This window comes from Akebia trifoliata, chromosome 4 (assembly GCF_017979445.1).
Source record: "Akebia trifoliata isolate Shusen 1 chromosome 4, ASM1797944v1, whole genome shotgun sequence".
NCBI lineage: Eukaryota > Viridiplantae > Streptophyta > Magnoliopsida > Ranunculales > Lardizabalaceae > Akebia > Akebia trifoliata.
Genome location: NC_141378.1, coordinates 25,373,595 through 25,394,788, shown reverse-complemented (window position 1 = coordinate 25,394,788; position 21,194 = coordinate 25,373,595). Strand labels below are relative to the sequence as shown.

Sequence of the window (21,194 nt, the reverse complement as noted above, 5' to 3'; positions counted from 1 at the left end):
ACGAGAGACAGCGAGGATAAAGGAATTGAAAATGAGAGTTTCAAACAAAGTCGGACAAATTTTCAGCGTGAGTGAGTGAGTGAGTTAAGAGCTAGAGTTAGTGATTTAGGCGAAATAAACATTATATAGCGATGGTCAAACTTTGACCGTCACTAAAAGTGGTTGTGGTAGCTAATTTTTCTTGTAGTGTACCCTTTATATACTTAGGGTTATAAAGAGGTTAAATGGGTCGGATCCAAAACCAAACCAAATGGGCCCAATATTTTTCCCAGGGGTGAACCCCCGATTATGGTGGGGAAACCCCACACATTACTAATTAAACGGGTCATACAGGTCGTTAACGGATTATAAAAAGATTCGCTTTGAATCCACGACAATCCCATATATAAGAATAGAAGACATAACCCAACATGTACACATGAGCACAATTAATAAAGTAGCCCCCAAAGACTTGAGATGTATCTCTTGGCTTCTCTGAAGACCTTGTATGTCAATGTCCCTTTTTTCTTGCTATTTACTTCTACAATGACATCCCCAATACCATTGTAATCATTAAATCCTAGATCATGAACGTATGAATCCACAAAAAAATAGTTGACATTTCAGCGAGTCCCAATGCTTCCACTGCAACACACTTTTTCCAATAACATAATTGGTTTTCACTTTAGTGAGATACATAGATTCCTTTGCTTTCTTCTTGGATAAAATTCCTCCTCACATATCGGGGATCATCTCTACTTAAGCCACTAGTCAACATATCTAAAAACTAACACTACTACAAACGGAATAGGAAGCGCTCAAGTTTTTATCTTTAATGTCAGATTTTTAGTAAACAATGTTATAAAGGTGTAATTTTCACAGAAAATTGCGCAAAATTTCTATAAAGGTTTATAAATTATATAGAATTTTTGCGGTTTTTCACACGAACTCTAGAAAAGTTTATAATAACTGTTTTTCCAAAATCGACGTGACAATCAATTATTAAATAGATTTTGTTCACATACTTTAGTCATTAATCAACCACCTTAGTGTATGTTCGGAGACCATGAAGAAGAAAAGAAAATACCTTGGCATATTAGCATGAAAGGGTTTAGGAAAGTTTTGACTTTTTGTTGTTGGATTGCACTCTTCATAGTGGCTGCAAACGTCAGGTGGGGTAATGTGCTTAGACTTTAAAAATTGATGTTCTCTTTGTGAATGAAAAGGAAAGCAAAACTAGTATAAGCAACCAGTGTGTAGCCAAGAAAGCATAGGTAAGTTGTGGACACGTGATTTATTCATTCTTGAATAGATCATCCACTTTGGGGTGTTTTGGAGTCGCCACCATTCATATTTGAAATGGGTGTGAATGGTCACTCGGATTGCATTTTTATAAAAAATCATATTTTTTGGCATTTGATGACTCTCATACGGACAAGGTACATGGTCCAACTATTGATTATAAGTAAGAGGGTCCATTTATGGAGTAGGGAAAGTGTTAGGTACCCTGCTCCATCTACCGCAGGTGGTAACCTCGGATTCGATCCATTATTGAAAGTGAAATAAAATAATCGAAAAACCCAATATGTTCCCTCGAGTATGAGGGGCTTAATGTTGGTTCAAATCATTGAGGGCACCCTTATTGAAAAATTGGCCCTTTTGATGATTCAAATAATCATGGTGTATGCAAAAGTGTAAAGAGAGGGATAAGTAGAAGAGGGGAGTTGGAGGGGGTGTTCTTTTGTCCAAACCCACCTTGTTCCTTCTTTGACCTCCATTGACTTTTCTTGATGAGTCTTCCTTGACTTGCTTGAGAGGAAATTGGGAGTTGAAAGTTGAAGGTGGTGGAGTAAGTTGAGAGTGAAGAATGAGGGTGGTTTTATAGGATTTGAAAAGTTATTTTAGGGGTAAGATAGGGTGAAATAAAGAGAAATGGTATAATAGTATGGGGTTTAAGAGAAAGGTGGGGGTAAATTAGAAAGGATTGGAGGGTATTTGTATAAGAAGGTTAAATGGGTTGTTTTACAATCCAAATGGGTTGGATCTTTCAACCCATTTGGGTTGAGTGTTACGTGAAGGATAATAAATGGTGAATATGGGGTGTAAGAAAGTGATGGATGGATTTGAGAGAATGAGGGGTGTAAGAGGGTGGTTGATGATATTTTGGGAGGGTGTGAGAGATGATGCCATGTGTTAAAATGGGTGGAAATGAAAGGTTGAGATGAGTTGATGGGAGAGGATGAGTGTTTGATTTGAGAGAATGGGTGTAAGTTTAGATTGTAGATGTGAATTTTATAGGGAATGATGAGGGTAGATTGGGAGGAGGTATGGGTTAGGGGTGTAGGTAGATTAGATTTTTTTAGAGAAAAGGTGATGGGTTGATGTGGGTAGATTAGGGGAGATATGGGTTAGGGGTGTGGGTAAATGATGTTTTGAGAAAAGGTGATGGGATAGGTTGGGGATGAGGGAAGTGAGTTGGGGTGGTGACATGTGTCCCACCTTGATGATCATGGTGATTGGTATAATGTTGGGTTGGGTTGAATTGGGTTTGGGTAATGTGTTGGGCTTTGGGATTTGGTAGTAGATTGGATTAAAATATGGTTGGGTTTTAAGTGATGTGCTTAGGTTGGGTTGGGTTGAGGAGTATAAAATAAGAACAGGTTGGGCTTATATTGGGTTGAGTTTAGAAGTGTAGAAAAATGGTTTGTAAGTAAGCTAAGACCATTTGTTGAAAGAGAGAGGACTTTTGGAGGTTTGGACTTTGAGGGCCTGATACAATTTTTGTTATCTTTTGGGGCATTTTTGCATCAAGGGCCCGTTCAAATTTTGGTGTCTACAGCTGCCCTTCTTTGCAGGAATTGCGTGTAAAGAATTGCAAAAAATAGACGAAATCCTGATTTGTGCGGGTCCGAGGATTTTACTCAGACAAAGTTTTGAAAACACCGATTTGATTTGAAGAATTTGATAACAAGAAATGGCTACCCAAGCACGGGATCTGACAGGGTCTCGGTTTTGGATAGTTTGGTGAAAAACTTTGAAATGGAGATTTTCAAACAAGTCTTTAGGCAAATGAATTTGGCTTTTGCAAAAATACCATTTTGGATTTTGATTTTTTGATTTTTTTTGATTTTTTTTTATTTTTTGATTTTTTAGATTTTTTATTATTTATTATGGTCCGTTCTTGGAACACGGACTGTTTAAAATTTATTCAGTCCATGCATGAAGCACGGACTCTATTTTAAAATATTTTGGTCTGTGTATGAAGCACGGACTGTTCGGAATTAATTCAGTCTGTGCATCATGCATGGACCAGAACCTTTTAAATTCCAAACGATGCGCCAAGGCGTTTCACTTGGCCATTTTGCTTCGTTTTCTCCTATGGTTCTACTTCTTCCCTTCTTCTTGCTTTCTTACGTTCTTGGGTGGTCGAACAGGCTTTTGCGTGGACATTTGCACGTGGAGATTTGGATTTTAGATACTTGTAGCATTTCTTTGGATCTCCTTCTTGTGTGGAGGTGGGTCATTCTTCCTTTCTTTTTAATTATCTCTTTTTAATATGTAAAAACCTATATTGTACTCGTTTTGAACAATCCATGATGAACACAAAATTTTGATGTACGCTTGTTTGTTAGGATATAATCCCTTTTTATGCCTTTGCCATGTTCGTTTTCTTTAAAATTTCTTTCGCATGAAAACCTTGTCGTGTATTTATTTTGAATGCTTATTTTGCTTTTCATGCTCTTTTGGGAACTTTTGTCGCGTGTGTTTTTAAATACAAAATGTTTGTGGCATGTTCATTGGGATTTATTTATTTTGCCTTGCACGCTTTCCCTATTTATCATGTTAACATTCGAATATGCTCTCTTAGAACCCATAGGATTTGCTTTAGACTTTGGGCAGGTCCCTTAGATGTAGGTGTGATTAGATGGGGTGATGAGTAGGAAAATGGTTAGGTCGTTTGAATGGAATGGGGCATTTTTGATAAGCTGGGGTTGGTTTTGTGGGGTTCAAAGTAGTGAGGTGTAGTTATTGGGGAGGGATAGGCAGAACTTTTGATTTGTGGGAGTCAACTTGGATGAATTTACTTGGCTGGGTCAAATTCTTGGTTGTAGGTAGGTTTTGGTTTGGGTCAGGATTTAGGTCAGTGGGTTTGGTGACAGTTAAAGTTTTGGTTTTGGTAGGCTTTTATCGGGTAGTTGGTCTTCTCCTGTAGATGGTACGCACTAGAGGGAGCAAGGCTGCTTTGATTGGTAAGTCCGGGGGCAGATCGACTATGAGGACCAGATATGAGCAGGAGACTGTCAGGGAGTCGCCTGTGGAGGAGGCGACTCAATCTTCATCGAGTGGTTCGTCTTCCGAGAGCAAGGAGATGGGTGCTTCCCGACGTCAGGCTGTAGTTCGACGTGTGCCTGGCAGGAGCAGGACTAGAGAGGCGGCCAGTCATGGTGGTCGTGGTGATGGTGGTAGCAACAGTGGTAGCGGTGGTGGCCATGGTAGGGGTGTCAAGGGAGCCCGTACTACTATACTTGCAGAGGCTCGAGAAGGCGTAGCAGATACTCCCCTTCTCACTGGATTGAGTAGGCATGTTTCGATGTACGTGCGGATGGACGTGCCGACTCCTTACCCGTCTAGCAGCTACAGGGGCAGTTGGAGGACTTTCATGTTGGAGTTCGCCCTATTCACTGAGGATCTGAAAGGCTAGTTTACCCGGGCCAGTTTTGGCGCTTTTTTGCGGATTCCCTACTTCGGATCAGATTGACCGATTTTTGTCGTGATGATGGAGAGGTGGTTCCTAACTACACACACATTTCATATGCCCGAGACAGAGATCGGCATCAGGCCATCAAATTTTGTCACTGTTAACGGGATTTCCATGGAGGAAGAGGCATTCTCCCCCATATGCTGCCATTGGAGGAGATTGCAGAGTTGATTGGGGTTCCTTACATTCCAGCTGCCGAAGTCGGCAAGCTTCACAAGCTTGGCATGAGATTTTTGTGGTCAACACTAGGCCAGCGGGGTCGTACCGTGAGGCGAGGAGATGTTGATTTTGCCGCAATCTTTCGTCTTAGCTTTTTTACTTCTGCTGGGGAGCTATTTTTTCTTGGAGGACGACTCCACGGTGATGACATAGTTTCTCCCCTTCCTCCAAGACATTCAACGCGTAGCTACCTATGATTGGGGGAGTCTGATCTATGGCACCATCCTTGGTGGCCTAGATTGTATTGTGGAGGGCATCACTGCCCCACGAGGTGGCGGTATCTCTGCCAGGTTCTTCTGGCCTTTTATCGAGGTACTTTTCTTCTCAAGTCTTGAACTCTTGGCATTTCATTTCTCTTGATCTATTGGTCTGATCTTTTTGCTTTCTTTTCCTCCTAGCTTTTTGTACATGTACATTTCCCTATTATCTACTCGAGATGCGCCATCCCGATGAGGGCTATCCTCTTGGTGCTTTCCGGGTGACTCGAGATGGACGCGTTATCAATAGCAATGCTCGTAGCGCCTGAGCCCACTTCGACTGGTGTAGGCTTCATGAGGTGAGTAACTTTTGTTTCAGTTTGTAGCACTAGGATTTCTTTCTAGCATTTTGGAATCTCATTATTTCTGCTGTGCAGATATTTTCAATTACCTTCCCAGATCTTTCTCATTCAGTCTAAGAGCACTGAGAGGTGTGGGAAGCCTTCGATCGAGACATGCGATAGGAGATCTATCCTTGCTTCCTTGGTCGTCTCTTCTATGTATAATATTTTGGAGATCGGCTGCTCTTTCATCATGATCGATCTCTCAGTATCTCGGCAGCTCCGGTGACGCCTTCTTCTACAGATCTATCGGCTGAGGAGTACTTGGCCCAGGCCAATGGGGTACCAGCGCGAGGGCTTCTAGTGGAGGGCAATTATATCAGTTGGTTCAGGACTGCCTCCATTGGTTGCCTGATGCCTACTATGCCTATGCGTGTCAGGATTACTGAGATTGGTGGAGTCTTCATCCGGGAGCATGATGATACCGCGAGTCATGATTTTTGTCTTTCTTTTGCCTTTTGATTCTCTATATCTATTCATGTCTAATTTTCTGATTCTTTCTTAGATTGATGATCTGCGTCGCCTCCAGGAGGGGTATAATGTAATCGAGGCCCAGGCGGTCCGTTGTGCTGAGATGGAGGCTCGGTGGAGAGCGGCTCAAGCGGAGGTGGCAGCTCAGGCAGAGCGCATCCATGAGCTTGAGATGATGCTGGCCATGAGAGAGTCCCGTTCACAGGCTGAGACGATATGTTCTTCTCTTCCCTTAACTATTTCAATTCAGTATTCTTATCACAGTTAGTTGATTTTCTATTGCTTTGTTCTCTTGCGGTGTTTCAAGACTATCGTCGACGTCATGATGGGGCCAGTACATCTGCTCATCCACCCCTTCCTACTCAAGTATATTTAATTTTAGTCATTTCTTTCGCTAGCATACTTGTATATTTACTATCATTTGATTGCTTCTGTTTGTTTTTAGGCTTCGGGTGGTGCCGAACCTTCTACCCGACCCTCAGTTTTCACGGTAGATTTTTCAGAGACTTCTGATATGGGTTTAGGGATGCATGATCTGCTTGCTTCTTCTAGTACCGGTTCTGTCTTCTCCGGTTTGAGGGACGTAGACTTATCTGGTATCGACTCTGCTGCCCAAGGTGTTCCTGGATCAAATGACGATAGATCTTAGGATGTATTCATGAACATTGAACGTATGTATATATTTTTTATCTTTTGTGCACATTGTATAACCCCTTTTGATAATATATAGCAGTGTTTATTTCATTTTGGATTTGAGATCCCTTTGCAAAATTATAAGACCTTTTAGGGTGTTTGAATTCACCAATCCATGACTCCTAGTTGACACATTTCTTGATCAAGGTCTCTCAAAACCCCGAGTCGCATGTTATGAGCTAATTAGGTATGCAAAGGCCTTTTAGGTGTGATCAGGATTTTAGACACCCCAGTTGAGCACGATTGGGACATCGAGGTCTTAGAGGACTTGTTGTGGTCCCCATTGAGTAATCGAGATTTAAAATTGATAACTTCGAACGATCGGGGCTTGGGGGCCCCTCATGAATTAATTCAACATAAAATTTTGAATGTACTGGTCCGTGCATGAAGCACGGACTACGCAAAATTTTGAACGGTCCATGCTTCATGTTGTAGACGCCCCATTTTTGCACTCGCTTGATTAATCAACTCGTCAACCCGATTGCGACGGCTCCTAATGATGGATGGTTATTCCAATTCTCTGTTTGTTACCAGATATGTTTCAGAAATTCGGATGAGGTATCTCAAGCAAACAAAATTGGAGAAACCACGTTACGCTAGGAAAATGTGCCCAAAAACATAGAAATCATCATTTTTCAGACAAAAAGAAGCTTTATGATAAAAATTATTAAAAAATGACCAAATTACCAAAATACACCTAACATCAAAACATCCCTAAAGCCAACAGTATGCTTAGGAAAATCCTTTTAAACAATAAAACAACAAATTGAAACCAAATAAACTATTTCATAAATTTTCACCAAATTCGACAAAATTATAAATATACCCCTTATAAAGTTCACAGTCATTTCATGCCAAAAACATTATAAGCAACACAAATCGATAATTCCATTGAATTCCTTACGAAAAATCGATTCCAAAACATCCTGGAACATCGAAAACCAACTTGAAACACAAAAGTTCTATTCAGGAGCAAAACGATAATTTTTCAATTTAAAAAATTTTAAATTTTGAAATTAATAAATAAAACATTAAATAATGTAAAGTGAAACATTAATAAAATTAATTTAAAAATCTAAACCAAAAAAATCGATCAATCAGGCTCTCAGGCAAAATTGTTGATGGTTGCCCAGATATTTATTAAAGGACCCCTCCATTTGGGGGTCTAAAGAATTAAAGATATAATAAAGGGGGGTTCTCCAAAAAAATAAAAATATATTCTTAGTCAATTTAATAAGACCAAAGTCAAACCCTAACCTTAATAGAATTCTAATTTAACTCTAAAACTATCTAAAAGAAACATAATCTAACTCTAACTCTATCTAAAAAGCTCTTAAAAAAATCTATAAATAAGGGTCTCCACACCCTAATCTCGTATGAAAAAATAAACCCTAGAAAAAGTAGGTCAAAAAGTCTCTCTAACCTTCTCCAAACCCTAATTTTGAAGCCTTAACTCCTTACCTAACACCAAACCCCAACTTTTGCTCAAAAAACACCCAGAAACCCTTCAAAAATACCCAGAAATCCATCAAAAATTATGAAGCACTTAGATCTAAGGAGAAGATACTTCATCTTGAAAATCTGAAGTGAATCTAATAACGAAAACAAAGCAAAGAATCTCTCCACCAACTCTGAGGGAACTATCGTTATGATCATCTAGGTATTTTTCATTCTTATTTTTTTATTATTTATTTAGGTCTTTTAGCAATGTAGTTTTATTTGGGAAAAATAGAAACCGACGTTTACCGAGTGAGGTTGGTACCTAACACCTTCCAATCCCGTAACGTGATCCCTGGACCCATTTTTTTTTTTTGTAGATTAGTATTATTTACCTTTTAGAATCAATGTTCGATTCATAGATCGTAATAACTAAGTGGCGACTCCCAAACCTCAAAAATCAAAAGTGGATTCGCACACCCTACGGATCGAGGGCGCTTTCAGTGGCAACTCCGTTGGGGATTATTGAAGATCAAACTTGAAAACCCCCAAGTATGGGAACATTTCCATTTAGACCTTGTTTTTTTTTTGTTTTTTTTTAGTTTATTTGATTCGTTTATTTTTGGGATTGTATTATATTCTCTCGGCATCATTTTTAACGCATTATTATGGAATATTATTTGCTATGATTCAATTTAGGGTCATTTGAGATGACCCTAAATAATGTAGGATATTAAGAAAAGGGGATTATGTAAGAGGGTAATTAATTTGTGATGTGAAAGGGGAGTGGTGTTTGGTTTAAGAGAATGGATTGTGTAAGAGGATAATTAATTAGGTTTTTGGGAGGATGAGGGAGGTGATGACATATGTCAAAATGTGTGGAGATTAGAGGTTTGGATGAGTTAATGGGAGAGAATGAGTGTTTGATTTGAAAGGAGGGGTGTGGGTTTGGAGTGTTAGATGAGTTTGTAGGGAATGATGATGGTAGGTTTATAAGAAATGATAATGGTAGGTTAGAGGAAGGTGATAGATTGATGTGATTTTTAAAAAAAAAAATGTGATGAGAGTAGATGATTTTTTAGAAAAAAGGTGATGGGGATAGGTTATTGGATGAGGGAGATGAGTTGAGGTGGTGACATGTGTCCCATCTTGGTGATTATGGCGATTGGTTGTGATGTTGGGCTTGGGTAGGTAATTGGGTAATGGGTTGAATAGTAATGGTAATAGGCTTGAATTTGGGTAGAATGATTTAGGTGATGGATTGAATGATATTGGGCTTAGGTAATGGATTGGGTAGGGATGTATTTGGGGTTGAGTTGAATGGGCTTAGGTATAGTAATGGGTTGAGAAGTGATGAGGAGTGGTGAGGAGCTTTTGGTCCGTGGGCCACGTGAGTATGGCCTTGGGTCATTTATTGAAAGAGAAAGAGGATTTTTGGAGGTTTGCGCTTAGAGGGCCCAATCCGATTTTTGATATATTTGGACACTTTACGTTGAGAGCCCAATCAAATCTGGGTGTCTACACTTCTCCCCGCAAGAATTCTAGAATTGTTGAATGACTCAATATACTCCTAACCATGTCCATAAGTGTACAATTACACCTTTCAGTTACATCATTTTGTTGAAGCGTTCCAGGCATTATATAATGTGCATAAATACCTAAATTTTCTAAGAGTTTAGCAAAAGGATCAAGGTTCTGACCTAATTTATTAAATTTATCATAATATTCACCTCCTCCTTTAGACCTAACTATTTTAACCTTCCTGTCTAACTGCCTTTCTGCCTTAGTTATAAATATTTAAAGGATATCCATAAATTGAAATTTTTCATGAATTAGATAGATATAATCAAACTTAGAGTAATCATCTATAAAGATGATAAAATATCTTTCTCCAATCAAATATGTAGTGAGAAAAAGTTCACAAATATCAATGTGTATGATCTCAAAAAGTTTTACTTCTTGTGGCTCTTTTTTTTAGTATGTCTAATTTGCTTTCCTTTAATGCAATCTACATATATCGAGAAATCTGTGAAGTCTAAATTGTCTAAAACTTTATTCTTTACTAATTTCTCTACCCTAACTTTGGGGAGGTGTCCCAAACGTTTATGTCACAAAATTGAGGAATTTTCATTAATCAAGCAACGTTTCAAACCATTATTCGAATGCAAGAAAACTAAAGATTAGACATAATCATAATTTAAATTTATTTTATATAAACCATCAATTAAAATCCCATATCAAATTAAAACTGAACGAAAAAATAATTTAATTGTTCACATTTAAAAGAAGTCAAATAACTCAAACTATCCAATCTAGATAAAGAAACTAAATTCCTAGATATGGTAGAAATATAACAGGTGCTCTTCATATCCATCTGATGGCGACTCTCCAATATCAAGTGATAGGTCCCTATAGTTAGCACTTGTGCTCGAGACGATTTTCCATGAAGATAGATCTTTCACTTTGCATTAATTTCCTGCTTGAAAGGAATCCCTATATCGACTTCGTAATGTGAGTTATGGCTCTAAAATCAATTCACTAAGTATTAGAAGGTACTTCAACTAAATTCGAAACATACATATATTTTCAAATCAACTTCTGCGTTTTGAGAAGTTCTTCTTTATATGTCCCGTCTTTCCACAGAAGTAGCATTTGACACTATTGTCATTCATTCCTTCGGCCTAATTTACATTTCCAAGTGCTTTACTTTTTCCTGATGAATTCTTCTTCCATTTCTTTGATATTCTTCCTTACTTTCTTATTTCTTAAGTCATCACAAAAGTAAATTGTTTCCCTTCTTGTCTCAATCTCACCTCCTCTTAAATGCCATGTTAATCAATTCGTTCACACTCTACTTGTCTTTATTAGTATTGTAATGGATCTTAAAAGGTCTGAACTGAGCTGGGAGAGAGTTGAGGATAAACTAAACTAGGAAAGAATCATCTACGCTTATTTCTAATGCTCTTAACTTTGTAGTCTTGTCCATCATGTTGAAGATGTGATCTTGTATTCCTCACGTCTCATTGTACTTCATAGTTGTCAACTCAGTCATTAGTGTGCCCGCAAATGATTTATCAGCGGATTTAAACTTTTCTTCCACATTTTTCAAGTACTCCTACGTGTTGTTAGTCAGAGGTAAAGAGGTCTTGATGTTGTTAGCGATAGTCATTCTCATGAATATTAAACTAAGCCTATTCGATTTTTCCCAAGTAAGAAGCAAGTTTACTTACTCTATCGTACTACTCTCAATTAGGTCAACAAGTCTTGTAGAGACAAGTACTAAGTCAAGATCTTGAACTCTCAGAGTAAATTGAATGTACTCATACCATTCTAAAATATTCAATTCGATAAGGATTGAGATGGTGGATGCATGAGAATGCAACGAATCGGGAATTGAAATTTTATAAAGACAATGTTCTAATTAGTGCTTTGAGTTATATTAAATAATGATGAACTCATTAATATCACCTAAATTTATCATTTGGATTAAATTAGTTATATTCATTATTTACTCATTTAAGGGTAAAGATAAATTTTATTCACCTTATAAGGTTAATATAATTTATATAATGTATTCAGTTAGTCTTATTACCTTTGGGTATCCAATCTTTTCTCTATTAAATTATGTAGATTATATTACCTTACCCAGAATTCAATTAATTAAATGAAATTCTCCTTTGGACTAATTCCATTTTTCTAATTGAGTATGTAATTGTAAACATTATTGTTCTTTAATATCATATAGATGGCCAAATTTAATACAATTAGAAAACTCATAAATATTGTTAATTAAGATCATTTTAGCGGCTATAAAATTAAGAAATTTATGTTTCTCTAAATTATTCAATAATATTTACTAGATTTGTTAAATCAATTTTTAATGTGTTTCTAACATGATATGGAATAATATTTTTTATAATAAAAATCCAACGCCAAAACCAAGGTTTAATAAGTCAAGAGTCCTAAAATAAAATATCAATTTATTTTATTACAATCTTTTACCAAAACAAAATCCAATACCAAAACCAAGGTTCAATAGGTCAAGAGTCTTAAAATAAAATATCAATTTATTTTATCCTAATCTTATACCAAAATAAAATAATGTCAATAACCAAAATTAGAACTATATACACATCACATCAAAACCCTAAAACTAAAATTGGCAAATTAACATACAAGTATTAATTGAATTGAAAATTAAACATACGTCCATATACCAAAATTGAAAATTAAATATATATGTAAAATCAAAATTGGAGATAACCATACATGTAAAAACGAATTGGTAATTAACATTCATGTGTAAACCGAAATTGGAAATTAAATATACATGCAAAACCAAATTTAAAATTAACATACATGTAAAACTAAAATCAAAAATCAAATATATATGTAAAACCAAAATTGAAAATTAACATACATATAAAATCAAAATTGAAAATTAAATATACGTGCAAAACCAAACTTGGAAATTAACATACATGTAAAATCAAAGTTAGAAATCAAATATACATGTAAAACCGAAATTGAAAATTAACATACATGTAAAATCAAAATTGAAATTAAATATACATCCAAAACTGAAATTAGAAATCAAATATACATGGAAAACTGAATTGAAAATTAACATACATGTAAAACCGAAATTCCAATAGCAATAATAAATAAATAAATAATGAAAAAATCCAAACAAATATCAAATTTAAATTTCAACCAATATTAAATCAGAAATTCAAATCAATATGTTATTAAATTCTAAGATAAAATAAAAATAAATTCATATATATAACCCTAAAGTTTGCCAAACATTTTTCAAAACATGGGTTAGAAGCTTTGGAATGAGCTGATTTTTTGTAAGGATGATCTCTATGATAAGGAAATCATCCTCACCAAAAATCAGCCCATTTCAAAACTTCTAACCCCATCAAAAGTGATTTATAAAAATTGGACGGTCCACGATTCTTCAACTTGTAAACTAGGGTTAGAAGTTTCAAAATGAGCTGATTTTTGGTGAGGATGATCTCTTTACCGTAGAGATCATCTTCACAAAAAATTAGCATATTCCAAAACTTCTAACCCCATCAAAAGTGATTTACAAAAAATGTTTGGCAAACTTTAGGGTTGTCGAACCGCTCCCTATATATATACATGTAAAAGAAAACTATGAAAGTCCCAACAATTATGGTTACATATTAAGTCCAAGAAATTGTCACAAGAATTTTATAAGTCATTAAAATCTTTTATCCATGAATAGTAGTCAAGATATGAAGATTCAAAACCTACACTCTGATACCACATGTTTATTATTTTATACATTCAAATCTCAACACGACTATTATTTTGTCCCAGTGAAATCAATCAAACACATATCTCAAACAATCATTCATAAATAAAAATTTAGTTCAAGTTATTGTTACTTACCTTTTGCCATCATTAAACTTTAATCTAATACTTTTAAAGATGATCCCTTTAATCTCCTAGTTTCTTGTGCTTTGCAAAATCTCAATCGGATTGGATTTTTTTTTAGACTCACCTTCTCCCTTCTCTCTATTTGGATTGACTAAGTTTTTTTGATCGATGGATATCACTTCCTTTTTCTCAACGTTTTCAACATTTCGTGTCATTTCAACAACTTTAATATGGGGTTAGTCAATCTCTTTTATAGATGAAGGTTAAGGGCCTAGAATAATTCTTTTAGTAGATTTTCTATCCATCAAGATCTCCTACTAATTCCTTAAATAACATAATTATAATGATATTGGATTTTCATTTAAAATTAATATATATTATATTACAAAATTCCCGTGCAATGTAGAAACGAAAACCGTGAAGGTCAATGGACCTAGGCCAAGGAGGTCAAAACATCACATTGGTTCTAACATAAACTTTAGATCCGAGTCATTAAAAGATAACCCCTAAGAATTATCCACATTGTTAACTGCATCCCGACAGTCCTCATTAAACCGTTATTCCTCATCTAGCACCAAAAAAGAGTTACTAATCTTCATTGGTTCTCCAAAGATAGCAACCTTCAAGCTCATTAAGATCCATCCCTTGATAGAATACTTTATTGGAACTAGGTCGTATAGCGCAGTTTTACCCCTTAAGAGTACTGTCTGCCAATCCTATAGCAATTTTATTGGAAAAATTGAATAAGAAAAACCCATCATCCACCAATACTACATCCACATACTATCTTGGTCTCAAATGAGTTTTTAAACCCAAAAATACTTAGTTGGGTTTTTTTTTTTTTTTTTTTTTAAATACACAAATGCTTGGGAGAGCTAATGCAAATACTTGATTGGATTTATTACTTTCCATACAATTAGTATTTGTTAACTGTGGAATTATGATATTAAATCTTGGATTTTTATCTTCTCATTAACAAATTTTACATGAGATGATTCAGACAAGATAAGTCTATTTTTCCCCTTAATTCAGATTTGTCAATAAAAAAGAAAAAGAAAATAAGACAAGGATGACTTGAATCTCCGACAATTTTCAAATCATGGGTTGATTTGTAAGGTCATTAAGCCAAGGTGAAGATCACAAGGTACTCTTAGAGATCGTTTTGTGGTGAATCTAAAGGACTAGGAAAATGGCAGTATGAGGGAATAAAAACCCCAAGATATTCCTAGAGATTGTTCCCATGTGAATCTTGAGGACTATGACTCCATGAAGCCAAGAAATAAAATTTTGATTAATTAGGTGTTATTTGGTTGGTCCAGATCATTGTCATTGTCCATCCATGTACCTTTCCAGCCCATTCAATCTGGACCAACAGCTGAATAGAACATGTTCCCCAATCGGGCCCGCAAAACAGTGAAACAACTTTATTATTAAAAAAAAAAAAACAACTTTCTCCTCCAAAGCTTGTCTCAAGTCAAACAGTTTCAGAGGTCCCATCAAAGGATGCCATTATTCATGATTCCCATTTTTTTATTTTTTCCTTTTTTCTAAAGCAACAAGGGTTATTTAGACATACCTCTCCTCCACGTTTGTTTGTTTTTTTTTTATATAATTTGAGATACCCCTGTACCTTCTTGGACTCAACCTTCAAGATAGTCTAACTTAAAATGACTTAAATGTTCAGGATTTTCCTGTAGTCGGGGCAAACTATAATTAATGATAAAATTGAAGAATTTGAAATTCGATTAGTTTTGCAAAGAAATATTCAAAAAAAAATTGGATTAAAAGTTAAAGAAAAAGGTATTTAGGTCATTTTTAATTAGTCCACTAGAAAATGCCCAAGTAAAGGGGCAGTGTTGTCATCAAAAAATTGAGGATGGGTAGTGAGAAAATTGGAGGGAGGTGAGAGAGAGTGGGGGCATGTCATTAGTTGAAAATATTGGAGTATCTCAAATTAAAGTATAAAGATAAGAGCAACAAAAATTGAGTAGGTGCAATGCCCCAACTGCCCACTGGTTCATTACTAGCTCTGCTCCTGCTCGCACTTCAACCTCTAGTAAAAATTCCTTGATTCTTCTCCCAGAAAATCAATCATCTTCAACCTTCTGCAAAAAAGTTTACTCTCAACTTCAATTTAAGAGTTTATCTACCTCAACCTTCGAATCTACCATGGTAAGATAGGATATTTAGTAACAAGAAAATCATAAAATTTAAGATAAAAATTCTAGGATTTTCTACAAAGGTTAAGGCAGATTAGAAATGACCATTAAAGATACGGTTGATTAAATTGAAAGTAATATATTGAAAATAATTGGTTCCTTGAAGAAAAATCAACATAAATATTTTTGAAAACTTCATAACAATGGAATTTTAGAATATAAAAATCTAAGACTTTTTTAACCAAGAGTTGAGGCTAATACATCATGGAGGTCGAAGAGTTTGAAGTGATTGATTTTGAAAAGAAAAATCAAAACTTTTTGTGCTTGAGGTCCAAGATGAGGACATTTGGGTCATTGTTTAGCAATCTATTGCAGAAGACTTGAGATCTAGGGGGGCATGTCATCAGTTTGAGAACACAGGGTGTCTCAAATATTCACCAAAACAGTAAATCAATTAAGGTAAGAATGTTGATTAATTGGGTTCTAACAAACAAGACTACATGACCAATAAACCTGAGTCGAGAGAGAGACCATTGGACTAATTTCAATTTTCACATCATCACCACAAGTCCATCCACCAAGAAATTCAAAATATCTTCAATTACTTACATCAGAAGGTCTTCTGCTGAAAATGTGTGGTAGGATGCTTGAGAGTGAGTGACAGTGATTGCTTTCCAGTTCTTGAGCTAACGTGGTCATAGTCAGTCAATTTTGTTTTCTTTTCAGTTTGTATTGTAGCTTGAAAGAGATGACTCAGTACTCAGCTCTTCCATAAAAAGATAAAGAAAGAGTACACCCCATTTTCTACCTCTGCTCTCAGGGAAAACCTCCCAAATTCTCTCTCTCTCTCTCTCTCTCTCTCTCTCTCTCTCACACACACACACACAATGTTCACTCAACAAAATGTCAAACATTGAGCCAATTAATAGAAGAAAATGGATAACTTGAATGTCTATAGAGAGCAAAGGTTCTTACAGTTTACAACATGGTTTCAAAACTTGGTTTAGCGTGTCTCCTATTGTCCATGTCAGATACCGAGTCGTCTCAGACGAGTTTTCTGATACGTTTGAGATGTCTCGTTCAAAAAAAAAAAATTGAACGTTGGATTTAATATCTCAGTCTGAAAAATTGACTTGTCCATCCGTCTCATCCATGCCTGTTACTGAGACGACTCAGGGGATCCGTCTCAGTCTCGGACAAGTTATGAAACCATGGTTTACAATGGTGGTAGCCCTCCCCACCTGAACCCAAAGTAAATAAGATACCACTTAGTCCCAGAACATAACTAAGAGAAAACAAGAGATTGAACAGGACTCCTATGCTTCATATGCCAAGATTACTAACTCCCACCCAATTTCATTACACAAAGGAATTCTACAATACTCTCTTGTAGTAGATCACAAATTGGAAAATATTAATCACATGAAATGTGTCTTTGGAAGAGAACACAAAATTGGCCCAATTTGGATCAGAGCTTTTTTGGGGCTTATTAAAAAATCTTCCACCCAAGACAACAGTGACAAATTATGTCATAATCCACATTATGATGCTTCTTCATGTATATGAAATCAATAGAGAATTACACTTTTTTTTCTCTAGTATACACAAGTGAGCAGAGAAAAAAAACCTCGGAACCCACATTATCGCAATCGTCCCTAGTCTAGATTTGTCACTATCGAATAGAGCTTGAAACTGTGAAACCAAGCAACCATTTTTCTTCATTGGATCATCCTAGTAAGCTTGCATTTGGAAATGAAAATGGTTGATGTGTAATTAAGACTGCACAACTTCAATAGCTCTACCGATCTTTGCTTCAAAACAGGACTACAACAGCTCTGAATTACAAGTAGGAGCTTTGCTGGAAGACCCGCCTCCACAGCCACCGATGAACACTCCTCAGGTGCAAGATTGCAAATTGCCGACAATATCGACAATGCATATTGTGTACAACCCTCTGATACTCTCATCAAAAGCCTCACCAAATTTGGAATTGTACTAGGGCAAACCTTCAGAGCCGACCGCCCATCAGGCAAAACCGAGAGAAAGTCCAATATGAATAATGCAGACTCCAAGCAAACTGGATTCAAAGCGGGTAATAGCTCTACTAATTGGGGAACCGCTCCAATGCTCACGACCAAGTTCCCAGCTTTCGAATGTGTACAAATCAGCTTTAGAAGACTAAGTCCAGCCGAGATCCCATTCAAGTTCCTCTTATCCTTCACTAGCCTCAATAGCCCAACCAAAAGACTCAAGCTTGAGGCAATTTCCGTTCGAAAATCATCTTCATCCATCAACATTTCAATCAATTTGGTACAATTGATTTTGGTTTCAATTGATCCTTCATTCAATATGTCCACCATTAACGATATCTTAGACGGCTGCATCAAATTCTTCTTTGATTCTGAATCAAGGGTCAAGTTCACAAGAATCCCAATAACTTCTGACCCAACAACATGAGAGGTGAAAGGACCCAATAGAGATGAAATCAGAGCAACCCCACCTTCATCCACCACTGTTTTCTTCACAGAAGTGTGAGATACCACAATTTGTTGAAGCTCCTTGAGGGCTTGAACCCTAGCTTGACCTTTAACCTTCTTGAGTGTCTCAAGAAGCTCAGATGCTCTACCTTGCACATCCTCTGATCTCTTCTTCATAAGTAAGTATCTTTGAGAGAACCAAGTATAGATGAGATGAGTTAAGGTGGTGTTTGGTGTTATTGAATCGTCCCAAAGCTCTTGCATAGTTGTGGGGCAAGTGAAATGGCCTAAAGAGAACCATTTGAGAATGTTGGATCTTTCATAAGTCTGACCAGTACGAAGGGTTACTGGGTCTTGCATTGGTTCAAGAGAAATTGGACAGATGAAGACACATGGAACATCTACTAAATCTAGCTCTTCAATCATCTTCTTCAAATCAAATTTCTCACCAACACTCCCCATGATGCCATCTTTGACTGCAGTTTCAAGATCTAGAACAAACCCACCACCACCCACATCAAATCTAACATCCCCATCTCTTTTCCAAGCAGAAATCTGAAGCATTGGCATTTTTTAACAGACTTTAGAGAGAGAAAAAAAAAAGACCCAAAAACAGAATCCCTCCTAGAAATCTCTATAACAACAGTTCAAGAAGCCTATATCTTCATGTGCGGCTACACATGAAAAGTGTGAAAAAAAAAATAAGAGAATGGGATGATTTTTTTTTAATAAAAAAAACCCATAAATTATTTCTCATTGAAAGAACAAAAACCCTTTGGTGGGGACATTTCTTGTTTATTGTTTCTTGTTTCTCTCTTTTTGCTTTATCTGAATTTTTTCTCCTTTCAAAAGACTCATCACCATCATCATCATCATATACATCATAAAAATATAATGTTTCTTCCCTAAAACCAAAGCTATCTTTCTCTTTACTTCCTCTACAAGCGCAAAAAGGTTTGAAATCATCAAACCCAAATCAGAACTCAGAAGAACAAAAGATCTAACAGTACCCCATGAAATGAAAACCCCACCAAATCACCCCTCCAAAAAAAATTCTAAAATTCAGAAGAAAAAACAAAGAAGTGAAACTTAGAAATTAAATCCGGAATTTATTTTCCTTAATAATAGAAGAGAAGAACCGAGTAAAGCTACCCCCAGTCCCCTGCAACGCTCCTCTTCTGCTATGCTGTATTTCTATTGCTGAAAAAATTTAATTTATTAATTTGACCATGCCATAGTGTCCCTTAACCCCTTGTCGACGGTTGGAAATACTTAGTAATGGTGGGGAAAACTTTGATACTGACATATAATATAATAGTTTGATAGAGATGTTCCCAACTGCTACGTGCCTTACACTGACTCGTACGCACGAACACATTAAAATAATTCAGCCTTTGAATGGATTGAAAGTTATTATGATGAACAAAATTCAAATAAAATATCAATTGTTATGGGTTATGTGGTCCCTAATGAGCCACGTGGTTCTTGGAATGGGGCTATCGAACTTTTGATGAAGCATAATCCATCAAGGCATGTCTCCACAATCAGTGGAAATAATGGTGTTTCAAAATCGTGGCAAATCGCTAGATTTTGAATATGACTCGCCCATATATGACTCATCTTACATTTTGAAAATATGAGTTAATAAATTCTGATATACTTTTAGAGTAATAATAAAATGACTCTTTGGCATACTCAATGGACTTTCTTAACGTGACATGTACGAGAACTGTAGATTAGTACTCCTTGGGAATGTGTAGTTGGTATAGATATACGATTTTAGCACATGTCAAGTTAGGAGAGTTGATTAAGAATGCTATATGGGGGAGTCATTTTATTAAGATTCTATTCTTTATTCATATAAATCGTTCTATATTTTGAAAATATTGGCCCAATTACTAAAATTTGATCAATTTATTTACTTTTTTATATTTTTTATAACATAATAATTATATAAATTTTTAATAATTTAAATATGGGTTAGGTTCCACGACTTCTGGAACATGACTAATGTAAAACCACATGTATTCAATCATTTAGAAGAAACCCCAACAATTGATTTTTATGCATATCATGATAAATTCCAATGGTTAGATTGCATGTTTTACAAAATTGAGATCATGTCTATATTAAGAGTTACCAGTCATTTATATATATATTATTTATTATTTAATAATTTAAATATCTATTATTTAAATAAAAATATGATCTTGTGATTGAACATGTTCAAACTCATTTATTATATAAAGGGAAAATTATGAAATAAAACCAAAAAAAAAATTATTTCTTAAAAAAAATCAAATTTGTTGATAATTATAATGAGGATACTAATTCGGCCATTAAACGGCCGGTCAAATTCTCTCTCTTTCTTTTTCTCTCTCCTCTCAATTTTTTTATAAAAAATAAAAAATTTGACTCGGTCAAATTCTCTCTCCTCTTTTTTCTCTCTCCTTCCATTTAAAAAAAAACGAAAATATATATTCGGCCATTAAATGACCGGTCAAATTCTCACTCCTCATTTTTCTCCCTCTTTCCATTTAAAAAAAAAATAACGGATGGTCAAATTCTATAAACATCTACCACTTCTTTTCATAATATATTCGACCATTTTTTTTTCATAATTTCCCCTATTTCATAAACATCAAGATTTTAAGATGATCTAAGATCTTGATCTTATGATCCAAATCCTAAGATATTGATGTTGATCATGATCGTGATCAAGATCAAATCGTGATCGTGATGATCTTAATTGATTTTTCTTCATATTTGAATCTATTTAATGTGATATTTGGTTTAGTAAGATTTGTCTAAATATTATTTCAATGATAGATTTAGTAGTTTTATGCGATTTTATTTACTAATTTGATCAGTCATTTAATGCTTGAATATAGGGGAAATTATGGAAAAAAATAAAAAAAAAAATTATTTCTTAAAAAAAATTAAATTGATTGATAATTATAATAAGGATACTAATTCAGTCGTTAAACAAAATT

At 35.5% G+C, this 21,194-nt stretch overlaps 1 pseudogene; it reads right to left on the bottom strand.

The window, feature by feature from the left end:
• Positions 1-16,827: 16,827 nt before the first annotated feature.
• LOC147404601 (U-box domain-containing protein 30 pseudogene) lies at positions 16,828-19,401 on the bottom strand (annotated as a pseudogene).
• Positions 19,402-21,194: the final 1,793 nt, after the last annotated feature.